Raw genomic sequence first — 15,299 nt, forward strand, 5'->3', positions numbered from 1 at the left:
CCCGTCTCTGGGGTCCGCGCTTTTAGCCGGGGCTCGTGCCCATCTCTGGAGCTCCTTTAAGCAGCTCTTAATCCCCTCTCCTCGTGCACCAGGAAACAAAGAGGGAATAAAAAGGCTCTTGCCTCTTCGGCAGGTCCAGACTTTTCCTGGGACTCCCTCCCAGCTAGCTGTGGTGCACTAGCCCCCTTCAGGCTGTGTTCACACCGCCAATGCCAGTCCTCTCCCTGAGCTCTGACTGAAGTCCGAGTCTCAGCTCCCAGCCCCGCCCACCCCAGCGGGTGAGCAGACAAGCCTCGGGCTGGTGAGTGCCAGTTGGCACTGATCCTCTGTGCAAGAATCTCTCTGCTTTGCCCTCCGCACCCCTGTTGCTGTGTTCTCCTTGGTGGCTCTGAAGCTTTCCCCCTCCGCCACCCGCAGTCTCTGCCCGCGAAGGGGCTTCCTAGTGTGTGGAAACTTTTCCTCCTTCATAGCTCCCTCCCACTGGTGCAGGTCCCGTCCCTATTCTTTTGTCTCTGTTTATTCTTTTTTCTTTTGCCCTACCCAGGTACGTGGGGAGTTTCTTGCCTTTTGGGAGGTCTGAGGTCTTCTGCCAGCATTCAGTAGGTGTTCTTTAGGAGTTGTTCCACGTGTAGATGTATTTCTGGTGTATCTGTGGGGAGGAAGGTGATCTCCGCGTCTTACTCTTCTGGAATCTTCCCGATTCCCCCCAGATTTTTCTTTTTATCATTGAGTTTTAGCTGTTTGACTCTAATGTGTGTAGGTGTGTTTTGGGGAATTTATCCTTTTAGAGATTCTTTGGGATTCATGGATCTGTGGCTTTTTTTTCATAAATTTTGAAAAATTTTCTGGCCATTATCTCTTCGTTCTCTTATTCTATCTCATTCTTTCTCTCTTCTTTCAAGATTCAAATTTCATGTATGTTAGGACATTTGATATTGTCTTGAAGTTCTTGGGTGCTCTGTTCTGTTGTGAGTTCTTTTTTCCCCCCAGTTTTTATCTCTGAGTTTCTCTTTGGATAATTTCTATTGATGTACCTGCAAATTTAGTTTTCTCAGCTGTGTTTGGTCTGCTGATGATACCATTAAAGGAATTCTCCATCTCTGACATTGTATGCTTTATTTTTAGTATTCTCATTTGAGATTTAAAGTAGTTTCTTTCAGCCTGCTGAATCTTGCATCTGTTCATACATGTTATCAACTTTTTCGGCAAGATTTATACTAATTATAGTTATTTTAAATTCTCTTATTAGATTATTGTAACATCTCGGTCATTTTGAAATTGGATCTTCTGATTACCTCGATTATGGATTGGCTTTTCTTGCTTTTTTGTCTGATAATTTTGCATTGAATGCTGGATATCATATGTAGAATAGCAGAGACTAAAGGAAATAGTATTTATGCCTGAAAATGAGCATACCTCTTCTTTTGTCATGCTTCTATTGTGTGGGGTTGTTATTCTAATCATGACTTGGCTTGTTTTGGGTTTTGTTGCTGGTCTCCTAACCTTTTCCCACAGACTTCAAACACATATAGCAGTTGGTTATCATTACCTCATACTTAGAATGGGAACAAAGGTGCCAGAAGTTCTTTCTCCGTATTCTTGGTCCACCTTCATAGTTAACAATATCGGCATGATTTACAAATATCTTCTGCCATCTTGGCGGTTGTCTTTTTCACTTTCTAGATGGTGCCCTTAGAAGCACAAAAGTTTTAATTTTCATGAAGTTCAATTTATTTATTTTTTGTCTTGTTGCTCCTGCTTTTGGAGCAGTCATATCTGAGAATCCACTGCCAAATCCAAGGTCATTAACATTACCTCTATGTTTTCTTCTAAGACTTTTATAGCTTTAGCTTTTACATTTAGACTAATCTATTTTGTGTAAATTATTGTATATGGTGTGAGGAAGGGGACCAAATTCATTCTTTTGCAAACGGATATCCAGTTGTCTTAGTCATTTTTATTGAAACGGTGATTGTTTTCTCATTGAATGGTGTTGGCACCCTTGTTGAAAAGTAGTTGACCATATATAGGTTTATAAACCTATAAATCATAGGTTTATATCTGAACTCTGAATTCTATTCTACTGATCTATATGTCTATCCTTGGTCCAATACCACACTGTGTTGGTTACTCAAACTTTGCAGTAACTTCTGAAATAGGGAAGTATGCATCTTCTAACTTTGGTATTCTGTTTCAAAATTATTTTGGCTATTCTGGGTGACTTGAAATTCCATATGAATTTTGGAGTCAGCTTGTTAATTTCTATAAAGAAGTCAGCTGCAATTTTTATGAGGATTGTGTTGCATCTGTAGATAAGTTTGGGAAGTATTGCCATCAGAAAATATTAAGTATTCTGATCCATGAACAAGGAAGTTTTCCAATTATTACATCTTCTTATTTTACTATTGCTTTGTAATTTTCAGAGTATAAGATTTATATTTCTTTTATTAAATTCCTTCCTAAGTATTTAATTCTTTCTGACACTATCATAAAAAATTTTTTAAATTTCATTTTTGGATTGTTCATTGCAAGTCAATATAAATAAAATTGATGTTCATATATTGATAATGTATCCTGCAAACTTAACTGAACTTGTTTATTCTAATTGTTTCTTTCAGCTCACTTGTTTGTCTTGTTATTTATTAGTTCTAATTCTTTTTAGTGAATTCATTAGGATTTTCTATATATAAGGTTATGTCATCTACAAATAGAGATAGTTTTACTTCTTCCTCTCCAATCTGGATGACTTTTATTTCTTTTGCCTGCCTAGTTGCCCTTACTAAAACCTCCAGTACAATGTTGAATAGAAACAGTGAGGAAGGATATCTTTATGTTTTTCTGATCTTAGGGGATATCCAGCTTTTCATCAGTAACTATGATATTAGCTGTGATTTTTCAATAGATGCCCTTTGTCAAGTTGAGAATGATCCCTTCTATTCCTAATTTGTTGAGTGTCTTTATTATCAAAATGTATTAGATCCTGTCAAATGCATTTCTGGCACCTAATGAGATGACTATGTGACTTTTATTTTTTACTACATTGATGTAATGTATTATTTTCAAATGTTGAACCTGCCTTACATTCCTGGGATAAATCCCATTTGGTCATGGTGAATAAGTCATTTTTTATGTTGCTGGATTTGGTTTACTAGTATTTTGTTGAGGGTTTTTGAACCTATGTTCATAAGAGATACTGGTCTGTATTTTTCTTTTCTTATAATGTTTTTGTCTGATTTTGATATCAGGGTAATACTGAACTCATACAAAGAGTTGGGAAGTGTTTTCTCCTCTTCTAATTTTTAGAAGAATTTGTGAATAACTGTTTTCCATTTTTCTTTAAATGTATGGTAGAACTTAGTGGCAAAGGCATCTGAGTCTGGACTTTTTTTTTTTTTTTTTTTGCGGTACGTGGGCCTCTCACTGTTGTGGCCTCTCCCGTTGTGGAGCCCAGCCTCCAGATACGCAGGCTCAGCAGCCATGGCTCACGGGCGCAGCCGCTCCGCGGCATGTGGGATCTTCCTGGACCGGGGCACGAACCCGTGTCCCCTGCATCGGCAGGTAGAGTCTCAACCACTGCGCCACCAGGGAAGCCCTGAGTCTGGGCTCTTTTGTTGGATTTTTAAATAAACTATTTCCTCAGTCTCTTTATGTTATAGTGTCCAGTCAGATTGCCTTTTATTTTCTGGAGTCAATTTCAGTAGTTCATTCATTTTTAAAATATTGTCCATTTCATCTAAATTATCTAATTTGTTGGCATACAAGTGTATATAGTATTCTTTTAAAATCCTTTTTATTTCTATAAGAAAATAGTAATGTCTCCTCTTTCATTTCTGATTCTAGTAACTTGAGTCTTCTCTCTTTTTTTCTTGGTCAATCTAGCTAAAGATTTGTCAAGTTTATTGATCTTTTCAAAGAACGAGCTTTTGGTTTTCATTGATTATTCTCTATTGTCTGTCTATTCCCTATTTCATTCATTTCTGCTCTATTCTTTATTATTTCTGCTTGCTTTTGGTTTAGTTTGCTTTTCTTTTTCAGTGTCTAAAGGGGAAAGTTTAGGCTATTGATTTGCAATCTTTCTTCCTATTACAGGCATTTACTACTATAAATTTTCCTCTAAGCACTGCTTTAGTCTCATCCAATAAGTTTCAGTACATTGTCTTCATTTTTATGTATATCAAAATATGTTCTTATTTCCTTTTTGATTTCTTCTCTGACCCATTGTTTATTTAGGAGTGTGTTGTTTAATTTCCAAATATTTATGAGTCCCCCAATTTTTCCTGCTACTGATTTCTAATTTCATTCCATGTGGCCAAAGAACATACTTTGTATAATTTCTGTTCTTTTAAAGTTATTGAGGTTTGTTTTATAGCCTAGTATATGTTCTATCCTGGAGAACTGTCCACATACACTTGAGAAGAATGTATATTCTGTGTTATTTGGGAGTGTTCTATAAATGTCTGTTAGGTCTAGTTGGTCTATAGTGTGGTTCAAATTTTCTGTTTATTTGCTGATCTTCTGTCTAGTTTTTCTATCCATTATTTAAAATCAGATATTCAAGTTTCAGATGATTATTGTTGAATTGCCTATTTCTCCCTTAATTTCTGTCCGTATTGCTTCATGTATTTTAGTGGTATCATTGAGTGCATATATAATCATTATATGTTCCTGATGGATTGACCCTTTCATCAGTATAAAACATCCCTCTTTATCTCTAGTATCATCTTTTATTTTAAAGTCTATTATGCTTGATATCAGTATAGCCACTCCACCGTTTTTGTGGTTGCTGTTTGTTTGACACAACTTTTTTATCTTTTTTCTTTCAATATGTTTGCATTTTTGAATGTTCACTGTGGCAGTTTTTAAAATCAAATCTGAAAATTCCTACCTTTTAATTGGAGAGTTTAATTCATTTGCATTTAATGTAATTACTAGTATGATAGATTTACATCTGCCATTTTTGTTTGCTTTTTATATATCTCACCTTTTTTCTTCTATTCCTCCTTTATGACTTTTTAAATATTAAGTGAATATTTTCAAATGTAGCAATTTTAAGTTCTCTAATGATTTTTTTTCACTACATTTTTTAGTTGGTTGTTTTTCTAGCAGTTGCTCAGGGCTCACCATATATATCTAAATATTACTCCTATGTAGCTCTGTTCTCTTTCCCTTTTTTGAGGTACTATTTTTATACTTATTATATCTGTTAATATTACAGACCCAACAATACATTGCTACAATTATTACTCTACAAACTAGTCATTTCCTTAGCCCAAAACACTGTTTCTCCCACTCACCTCCTTTGTGCTGTTATTGGCACATTTCTTTACTTTATAAGCCCAAGATTACATTATGCACATATTTTATACAATTGCTTTTGAAATCATTTACGATAAGAGAAAATATATGTATATCTATTGCCTTTTACAACTACATACTTATGTTCTCTGGTACTCTTTGTTTTTTCTCATGTATTCAAATTACCACCTAGAATCACTGGCTTTTGGCTTGAAGAAGTACCTTTAGTATTTCTTAGAAGGTAGGTTTACCAGAAACAGATCCTCTCAGTTTTTGTTTATTTGGTAAAGTCTTTATTTGGACTTCATTTTTGAAAGATAGTTTTTCTGGATATAGGATTCTTGGTTGACAGTTTTTTAATTTGAGTACTTTGAATATGTTATGCCATTGCACTTTGGTCTCCCTTGTTTCTACCATAAAGTCTGTTTTTAATCTCATTGGGGTTCCTTTTTAAGTAGCAAGTAGTTTTTCTCTTGCTACTTTCAAGATTTTCTCCTCATCTTCAACTTTCATCATTTTTATTATGACATGTCTGTTTGTGGCTCTCTTTGGGTTTATCCTTCTTGGTGTTCATTGACCTTCTTAAATGTGTATAATATTGTTTTTCAATAAAGTTGGGGAGTTTTCTTCCATTATTTTTTTTTTTTTTTTGCATATATTTTTCTGCTCCTTTCTCTCTCTCATCTCATTCTGGTACTTCCACTACATGTTTGTTGGTATACTTAATAGCCTCCCACATTTCTCTGATGCTTTCATCATTTTTCTTCATTTGTTTCTTGTTCTTCAGCTTGCATAACTTTTATTGACCTATATTCTAGTTTCCTTATTCTTTCTTCTGCCAGTTGAGCAAATCTAATATTGAGCCCCTCCAGTGAATGTTCTAATTACTGTACTTTGCAATTTCATAATTTCCATTTGCTTTTTTAAATAATTGCTATCTCTATTTTTATTATATATTTTATGTGGCAAACCTTGTTTTATTTCTTTAATCATAGTTTCATTTAGTTCTGTGAACATGTTTGTAATGGCTACTTTATAGTCTTTTTCTGATATATTTGATATTTGATCTCTCTCATATGCAATTTCTGTTACCTGAACATTTTTCCAGTGTATGGGTTATATTTTTCTGTTTCTTTACATGTCTCACAATTTTTTTTTGTTGGAAACTGGACGTTTTATATAATATATTGTAGCAACTTTCAGTACTACCTCATTATTATTATTTGTTTATTTGTCTAGTAACTGATTGGTTCATTTCACTGAAGTTGATTTCCCCCCGCCTTCAGTGTCAGCCTCTGATGTTGTTCCTCAGGGTGGTATAACTTTGGGTATGCTCACAACACACTGGGATGACAGTGGCACTGGTAGGATTCTTTTCATCTCTTTTCCCTGACTACCCCTAACTATTAAACTATTACTAATTACCAGCTGAATGCTCTATCATTTTAAAATAATGCCTTGGGGCATTATTAAACCAATCTAATAAAATGTGGACCCTTTGAAGCACTAGTTTCTGATATGAACAGCTGGGTTTTTGTTCTGAAACCAGGAGGACTCAACCCAGCTGTATTATTCCCTACTTCTCTCCTTCAAATTATCTGACCTACAGTTTAGCCTGAAGCTGGAATCTTCTCCCAATTGCCTTCACCACAACTGGCACTTTTTTTGAGAGTGCATTTAGGCTAGAATTTCTTCACTCTGTTGCAAATGAAGGCAATTCCTTGGAAATAAATTAGTAATGATTTGTTTTTTTGGCCTGTTTCTCCCCCCAGGTAAAATCTCTGAGCCAATGTTCTGGAGTTAGGGCTGGGGACAACTGCAATCTTCTGAATGACATCCTGCTCTAGAAACCCAGAGTTCAGTGGGTGGGGTCCTCTTGCCTTCCCTTCTAGTGTGAAACCACCACTTTGTCAGGGCAAGAGAGATCAGAGCCCCATTTAAGCATGCTGCACCAAGGTAGAGTCTCTGTTCCATGAATGGGGCTGGACAGAAGAAGATAGAGAACTTAAAGACTTAATAAAGGTGATAGCAAGAGCTAAGTCTGAAGAATGAAAAAGAGTTTTTAAAGCAAGAAGAACTGGGAAAGTACAGTAAGGTAAAAGCCAGAACAAAAGTGCAGAAATAGAAAAACACTGTATAATTTCTAGGAGAGTGGAATGAGTGTGAGGCATGAAATACACGATACAGAGGCAGGAAATAAGACCAGAAACATAAGTCAAGGCAAATTAATAAAGGACATTGTGTCTTGATAAGGAGTTTGGATTCTAGCCTATATCGGCCAGAATACCCATGGTGGTTATTTTAGCAAGGAAGTGGCATAACCATACTCTTTTGAAAATTATTATTTTAGGAAAATAACTCTGGTTTCAGTGTGGTAGATGGTTTTGGACAGGGCAGTGAGACCAACGTAAAAGCTGTCATATGTACCAACAATTATTTGGATTTGGAGTAAAAACATGGCTCTATAGATAGAAAATTTTTAAGACTCACTTCTGTGGTATAATTGGCAAGTTCATGATTATTAGGCTACAGTAGGTTAGGGAAACGAAGGAATGTAAAATGACCCTTGGCTTCTGACTTGGGAAGCTAAGTAGATATTGATATAATTAACTAAATTAGGAATGCAAGAGAAAGAAACTGATCTGGGAAAGAAAATAATGAGTTTAGATTTAAACATGTTAAATTTGAGTAACCTAGATATCCCAGTGAAGAGTCTAATAAACAGTAGGTAATATGGGTCTCCAGCTCCAGGACAATGTGAAGATGAAAACAGAAAATTTACATACTGGTTTTCTTAAACAAGTTATTTAAATATCATTTTTAGAATGCAGATAATACTAGTTACCTCATAAAGTTTGTAGTGGGCAATTAAATGAGATATACACAGTGCCTCAATAAATGACAGCTCTGTTGCTATTTAGTTTTGAAGTTATTTGGATTAACAGAAATGAATTAAATCATCCAGAGGGAGTACATAATGTATTTGAAGTTAAGTCCAAAGAAGTGTTTCAAGGTACATCTTTTATGGGTTAGTAAAATACTTCAACTTCAGGTTAAGTTTGATACTTTGGATAGCAGATCAAGAGAAAATCTAGAGCTTAAAAGTTGTGTAATTTTGCATTTTTCAAAATTGCCTTCCTGTGTAGTATCAAACTCAAAAAAGTCATCCTTTGAAGCAGATATTATCATCTCAACTTTATAAGGCTTATGACTTACGTGCCTAAGATCAGCCACAAAGAATAGTTATGAAACTGATCTTGCAAGCCTGGCTTCTGACTCTCCGCCTACGTCTCTCCCACATCAAATCTGCCACTCAGTGGCTCAACATTCATCCTCTTACTGTGGAACTTGCCCTGGACCTCAATAAAATAGCTCTGTGAAATACTGTATTTGGAAGGCAGCCCTGATAAACAAGCTTTTTGATCTTGAAAGCACATCAGTAGTTTATCACCCCTGTTAAGAAATCTCCAAGAGGGAGACAAAGGTTCATAAACTACAACCAAATTAAGCTGTCAAGTGCACAATTCAATTAAATATTTTGGAGATATAGGTGATGTTGATTTTTTTCAGAGTCAGTGTTGAAATTCTGATGCTGTTACGGCATTAAATCAATCAAAAATTTAAAAGGTTACTGTTATCTCTAAAAATTTAGCCATACATATTCAGTGCTGTCTTGAATAATAGTTACCCTTGGGCTTCCCTGGCGGCCCAGTGGTTGAGAGTCTGCCTGCCAATGCAGCGGACACGGGTTCGTGCCCTGGTCCGGGAAGATCCCACATGCCGCGGAGTGGCTAGGCCCGTGAGCCATGGCCACTGAGCCTGCACGTCCGGAGCCTGTGCTCCGCGACGGGAGAGGCCCGTGTACTGCAAAAAAAAAAAAGTTACCCTTACAGAAAAACACACATCTTGTTAACTCTATGCCATATGATAAAGTTTAAAATGAAGCAAAAAAAAAAAAAATGCTATAAGACTTTTTGTTCTTACCCTTTTATCCATTCAACACTAAATTTTTTTCTTAGGTTTAAAAGATAGGTACTCCTCTTATATGAAGAAAGTTAAGCACAGGAACAGTATTTTGTTACCAAGTATATGACACAACATTTCTTGAAAACCTGCTCCTTTAGTGGCATTATTCGTTACCATGTGAACAGTCAGTTTCATCATCTGTAAAATACAGTTTATGTTTTACATGAATTAATAGTGGCATTTGGCAGTTTCCTGTCTCTCAGGAACCTCAACTGCTAATTTTGCTATTATAAGAACAATTTCTCCTCAAGCTCGTTTCTTTTTCACTCTCATCTTCCGTGGTACAGGATGATGGGAACTTAATTCTGTCAGGCACATAACAGCTCCAGTCCATGGAAAATAACAGCAATAGATCTGAGATTCATCTAAAAGGTATAATTATGCATTAAATGATCCAGTTTATGTTGGACATCTGCAGCATATCATTGTAATTAATCAAGAATGGGTAAGTGTAAAAATAGTAAGTATGAGGATAAGCATGCTCTGTCTCTCGGTTTTTTTTTCCCTTCCACTAAAAGAGAAAACAAACCTCCTGGAAGTATCAATAAATTAAGAAAAGTTTTATATAAAATAAAAGCTTGAGTCTTCAGAGTTGTCATAAAAATAACCTTCAGGAAAATTGATTCTAGCTAAAACCTTTGTTGATAGGTCCAAAATGGAAAGAGGAAAGAGGGAAAAAAAATTATGATGGATAGAAGAAACAAAAAGAAAATGGAGGCAAAGAGCATTTGGGGGAAATTTCAGGCTAGCTGTCATCCTTTGAGGAAAAGTTAAATGGTCAAATATGATTCTAACATTCTGTGTCTACCCAGTCCTAGGAAAAACTATTAGGTTTTCAAAAAGATATGGGGAAAACACTCCAATATAAATCCGAAGATTATGTGCATTTTATGATAAGCATACTTGGCCCCCCCCAAAAAAGTATAATTGTAACGGTAGAATTTCAGATGCTCTGACATCTGCACAGAAAAGGAATTTAAATCAGTAAACAACTATGGGACCTACCTGTGCTGTTCCTGATACTGGGAATACAGAGATGAGTAATTCCTGGTCCCTGAATCCAGGCAGTATGGTAAAGCACACCAACCAACCAACAAACCAGCAAACAATCAAAAACTATAATAAACTACTAATAATATGAACAAATTATCATCAGGGCATAGAGAAACAAGTGCTTAGCTCTTTAGCCTAGAGGAAGCAGAAATGCAGAATAATAAACAGCCTCTCAAAAAGTGGCACTTAAACTGGCATTTGACAGTTGAATAGTTGTCTCCAGGTAGGCCTGGGGAAGAGGTTCTCTGTAAATTCTAGATACTCTTTGAAGTACTTAATGTCATATCAAACACTTTTAAAATGTGACCATATCAGACACTAAAGTGTACTTTATAATTTATACATAATCGTATGAGTTGGATTGTATTTGAAGATGCTGTAAGGCCACACTTTGTAGACAACAAATGAAATGTTTATTAATTCAATTTTGTGATGATTTTTTCTTATATTTAGTATAATATATTTTCCCATTGACATTTTCTTAGACTCTTGGGAAACGCATAGTCTCCAAGCACTGTTCCTGTGGCGCCTAATGGAAAATGATGCCTAAGAAGGCATACAAGCCACAGGATTCAGTTTGAACAGAGGCTCTGGAAAGATGTATATTTGAGTCGGAAAGCCTCTCCAATAGTAAGATCACTGATTAACCCTTTATACATGAACTCATTTCCACACTTGGAGAAGCCATTCTCTCTACCCTGTGGTCAGATGTCATCAGCAAAGTGCATCAGTAAGGGTTCACTCTGAGAATTTATTTTCCTATTGACTCTGTGATTGTGAATGAGCCCCTTAGCCTCCTGAGCCTTTTTTCCCCATTCATCAAATAAAGATAGTACTATAGCACTATAAATGTGATGTATTTGAAGTTTCATATGGAAGACTTTCTAGAGATGTGAGGCATTATAGCAGGCACAATAACCAACCCAGTGCTTTTTATCTAGCACTCTTCTTCGACCTTAGAAATGGCAAAAGTTCTTAAAATATTTTCTTCACTAGCAAAACAAAATGTAATAAGATGATGAAAAGGACTCTTCTTTAAGAAAGCATTGAAACAGAGCTTTTCTAAAACAGAAAACACTTGAAAAATGTTGATTTTTGTGAATTGTCATATGCAAAATCATGCCTGACTGATGTATGGATGCTCTTGACTTTGAACACTTTTTTTTTTCCCCAGCAAGGTCTCCTTTTATTCATTGGGGTGGGTTTTTGAAATGCGGTGCAATTTACAGCCGAAGGTGTCAGGAAAGCAAGCCTGCGGTGCAGAGAAGCGCAAGAGGCTTGTATAACTTCCCCGCCTGATGGGCACCCTCATCTCACCTGTGGCCACACCTGCTGGCCTGGAAGGGGTCAAGTGGACCTTAGAATGAGATCTGGGTACCTGCTCCGTCAGAAGCTCACGACCACGTCCATCTGCCCTCCTTATGTACAACGGTGCGCAAAAATATCTGAAAATATCTTCACACAAGGTCACAAAATAGGCTCTGCTTGGCATCGTTTGGCCTAAGAAGCATTCTAGCCACGCAGGAAGGGTCATGCAGTTTCTGTCCTTCCAAACGCCGGGGCATCACCAGCTGCCTCTGCACCTGCCAGTCCGGCCTTCTCACGGCGTCTCCTCCGCTGCCTTCTTCAGGAGTCCAGACGCCAGCGAGCTGAGCTGGGTACCTCGAAGCCATGCATACCCGGGCTCTTCAGCGCACTTTCTCCACTCGGAGAACAGCTGGGCTTGGCAGCGGAAGGAGACTGGCGTCAGAGGCTGCAAGCGGCGTCAGAGGCTGCAAGCGGCGTCAGAGGCTGCAAGCGGCGTCAGAGGCTGCAAGCGGCGTCAGAGGCTGCAAGCGGCGTCAGAGGCTGCAAGCGGCGAAGAGCGCCAGGGTGAGGCGTGAGCCCCGGGCCTCGAGGCGGAGGTGGAGCCGGAAGTAAGCCGCGCCCCGCGTTCGCCTTGCCAGCCAAGATGGCGGCCAGCGGCATAAAGAGCTGGAAGTGTTCCTGGTCGCAGCAGAGCGTCTGCTTCTTTGTGCGAGGCCCTGGGGCCTTCAAACCGTCTGTGAGGAGCTGGGCCACTTCTCCGCCACAAACACCGTGTGGCAGAGCTCCAGTAGCTGGTGGTGGACGAGGAGAACCACCTTTCTGAACAGCTCTCGTGCACTGGGCCCAGTGGGCCGGTGCAGCCTGCGGAAACCGCAAGCTCTCTCCCTTCGCTCCGTCCCGGCAGAGCCGTAGAAGGGCCCGTCTCTTGGCGCGTCCAAGGCCTGGATGCCGGTTGAGAGGAGCAGGCCACCCCTTGAACTTACCTGCGCGTACTGGGGTGGCCTGAGGCTCTTGGCCTTCAATACCATGGAAAAGGCAGGGCTGCCGGAGCAGTCACTTCCTCATGGACGCAGGGACCCTCGTGTCTTCAAAGCCTGACGCCCATGGTCCTAGGAGCCTGAGCCGTGGCCGGTTGCCCACGCACGTCCCTCTTCTCCTCCAGGTCCCCTCTGGCTGCAGCGAGTCCGTAGCACCGCACCGGCTCCTCCACCTGCGTCCGGACACCAGTTAAGTATCCAAAGCGGTAAGTTATTGCGATACATTGAGCTAATGCAGCAGCCTTCATAGTTGAAGCTGTGAGGCATTGGGTTGGTGCTCTTTGCTTAAAGGGTGATGGCCCTAGGGTTGAGGTGTTTCCCGTGGGGAAAGATGGCCGATGTTGTTAACGTGGCAGATTAGTGAATATTTAAAAACATGATAAGAACAAATTTTAAAAATGCATATGCTAAATATTTTATGGAAGAAGTCCGCAATTGAAGTTTCGTGTCTAATTTACAGATTTAACCAGCAACTTGTGCTACGTGTTACAACTCTTACATAGCTCCATTCTAATAATCCTACAGAGATTGGAGAACAATTTCTTTTAAATTTCCAGTTATGTTGTTATTGTTGCTGTTATTAGGTATTATTGAGTGATTGACTGCTTGATTGATTGTTAAGGGTCTATACTTATGTGCTTCAAAGACCAAAAAGCATTTGAAAGATAAACAGTGAGAAGCCCTCTCCCGTCTCTGTCCCCCATTTGCCAGGTCTGCACCCCTCTCTCCCATGTCCCCAGCCCCCCCACTCCACCCCCTCCTTCCACACACACACACACACACACACACACAGGTAGGCACCATTATTAATGCTGACCTTAAACACCTTGGTTAAATAATTAGAATTTAAACATTTAGTCACTTGTAGGAGAAAACTAGTGGACATTTTTGTCAATTGAGAGAATATAATTATAGAAGAAAAGTCCTTGAGAAGCGAGGAAGGAAAGGGATGTAGGGAACAAGCAGAAGGACCATGCCTCCATTAGAATCTATTTCCTTTAACAAATTCTTCCCTGAGAAGGAGCTATTGCAGTTAGCCTTGTGTGTGCCTGCAGCTGTAGTTTTTGTTTTTTCAAGGAAAATCCAAAAACACTGAAAATTGATGGGATTGGGTTATGCCTTGCGAAATTCATGATACAAAATTTTCTCACAGGATGTAATGTCAGAATTCTCTCACCACCTTTTTCTTTTGTAGATGAGGGAAAAGGAGCTCATAGATATCTATGAGACTTTTGTTCGTTTCCTTCTAATCAGTGGATATTTTGAAACAGTTGTATGGTAAGTTTGGTCACCTCTATAAACTAGGAATAATCAACATAATTTAAATATTCTGCATTGGCAAGTATAAAAATGTATTTGTGTAGTGTAGTTAACTGTTATGTATCAAGACAGATTCAGTATTAATAAGTCAAGGTAAAAAAATATTTTTAGGTTTCTTTGAGATAAAGTACATATAAATTGCAACGTTCTTCAGTTATCAGAAAGACCTATTTAAATGTTTTTATTGACTGAGCTATTCTTCATTTCAAAACCAGTGGGTTTTTTGTTTTTGTTGTTGAAGTATAGTTGATTTACAATGTTGTGTTAGTTTCTGGTGTACAGTGAAGTGATTCAGATATATATAGATATGTATCTGAATATATATATATGTATTCTTTTTCATCTTCTTTTCCATTATGGTTTATTACAGGATATTGAATATAGTTCCTTGTGGTATACAGTAGGACACTGTTGTTTATCTATTTTATATATAGTAGTTTGTATTTGCTAATCTAATACTCCTAATTTATCCCTACCCCACCCCCTTTTCCCTTTGGTAACCATAAATTTGTTTTCTGAGTCTGTTTCTGTTTCAAGAATAAGTTCATTTTTGAGAATAAGTTCATTTGTGTCATATTTTAGATTCCACATGTAAGTGATATCATATGGTATTTGTCTTTCTCTTTCTGACTTACTTCACTTAGTATGATAATCTCTGGATCCATCCATGTTGCTGCAAATGGCATTATTTCATTCTTTTTTATGGCCAAGTAGTATTCCATTGTGTATATATACCAAATCTTCTTTATACATTCATCTGCTGATGGACATTTAGGTTGCTTCCATGTCTTGCCTATTGTAAATAGTGCTGCTATGAACATTGGGGTGAATGTATCTTTTCAAATTAGTTTTTTTTATCTTTTGCGGATATATGCCCAGGAGTGGGATTGCAGGATCATATGGTAGCTCTAATTTTAGTTTTTTAAGAAACCTCTCTACTGTTTTCCATAGTGGCTGCACCAAGTTACATTCCCACCAACAGTGTAGGAGGATCCCCTTTACTCCACACCCTCTCCAGCATTTCAAACCAGTGTTTCTTTTTTTAATTGTTATTTATTTATTGAGATGTATAATGACATGAACCAGATGGATACACAGAAATAATTAACTTTCATCAAATTTTGGCACATGTGAATGAGGAGATATGCCTTGAAATTTGAGAAGGCAGAAACTTTATGAAATATCACTTCAAAGTTTGCATCGTAAAAGAGGAAATAGATTCAAAAAATAAACATATTCTTACAGAGCCATTATGTCCCA

General features: G+C 37.9%; 1 pseudogene; it reads right to left on the minus strand.

Moving 5' to 3' along the window:
* Window positions 1–11,974: 11,974 nt before the first annotated feature.
* LOC136118567 (E3 ubiquitin-protein ligase MARCHF2-like) overlaps window positions 11,975–15,299 on the minus strand; it is a 58,644-nt pseudogene continuing 55,319 nt past the window's right edge.

This window comes from Phocoena phocoena, chromosome 2, assembly GCF_963924675.1.
Source record: "Phocoena phocoena chromosome 2, mPhoPho1.1, whole genome shotgun sequence".
NCBI lineage: Eukaryota > Metazoa > Chordata > Mammalia > Artiodactyla > Phocoenidae > Phocoena > Phocoena phocoena.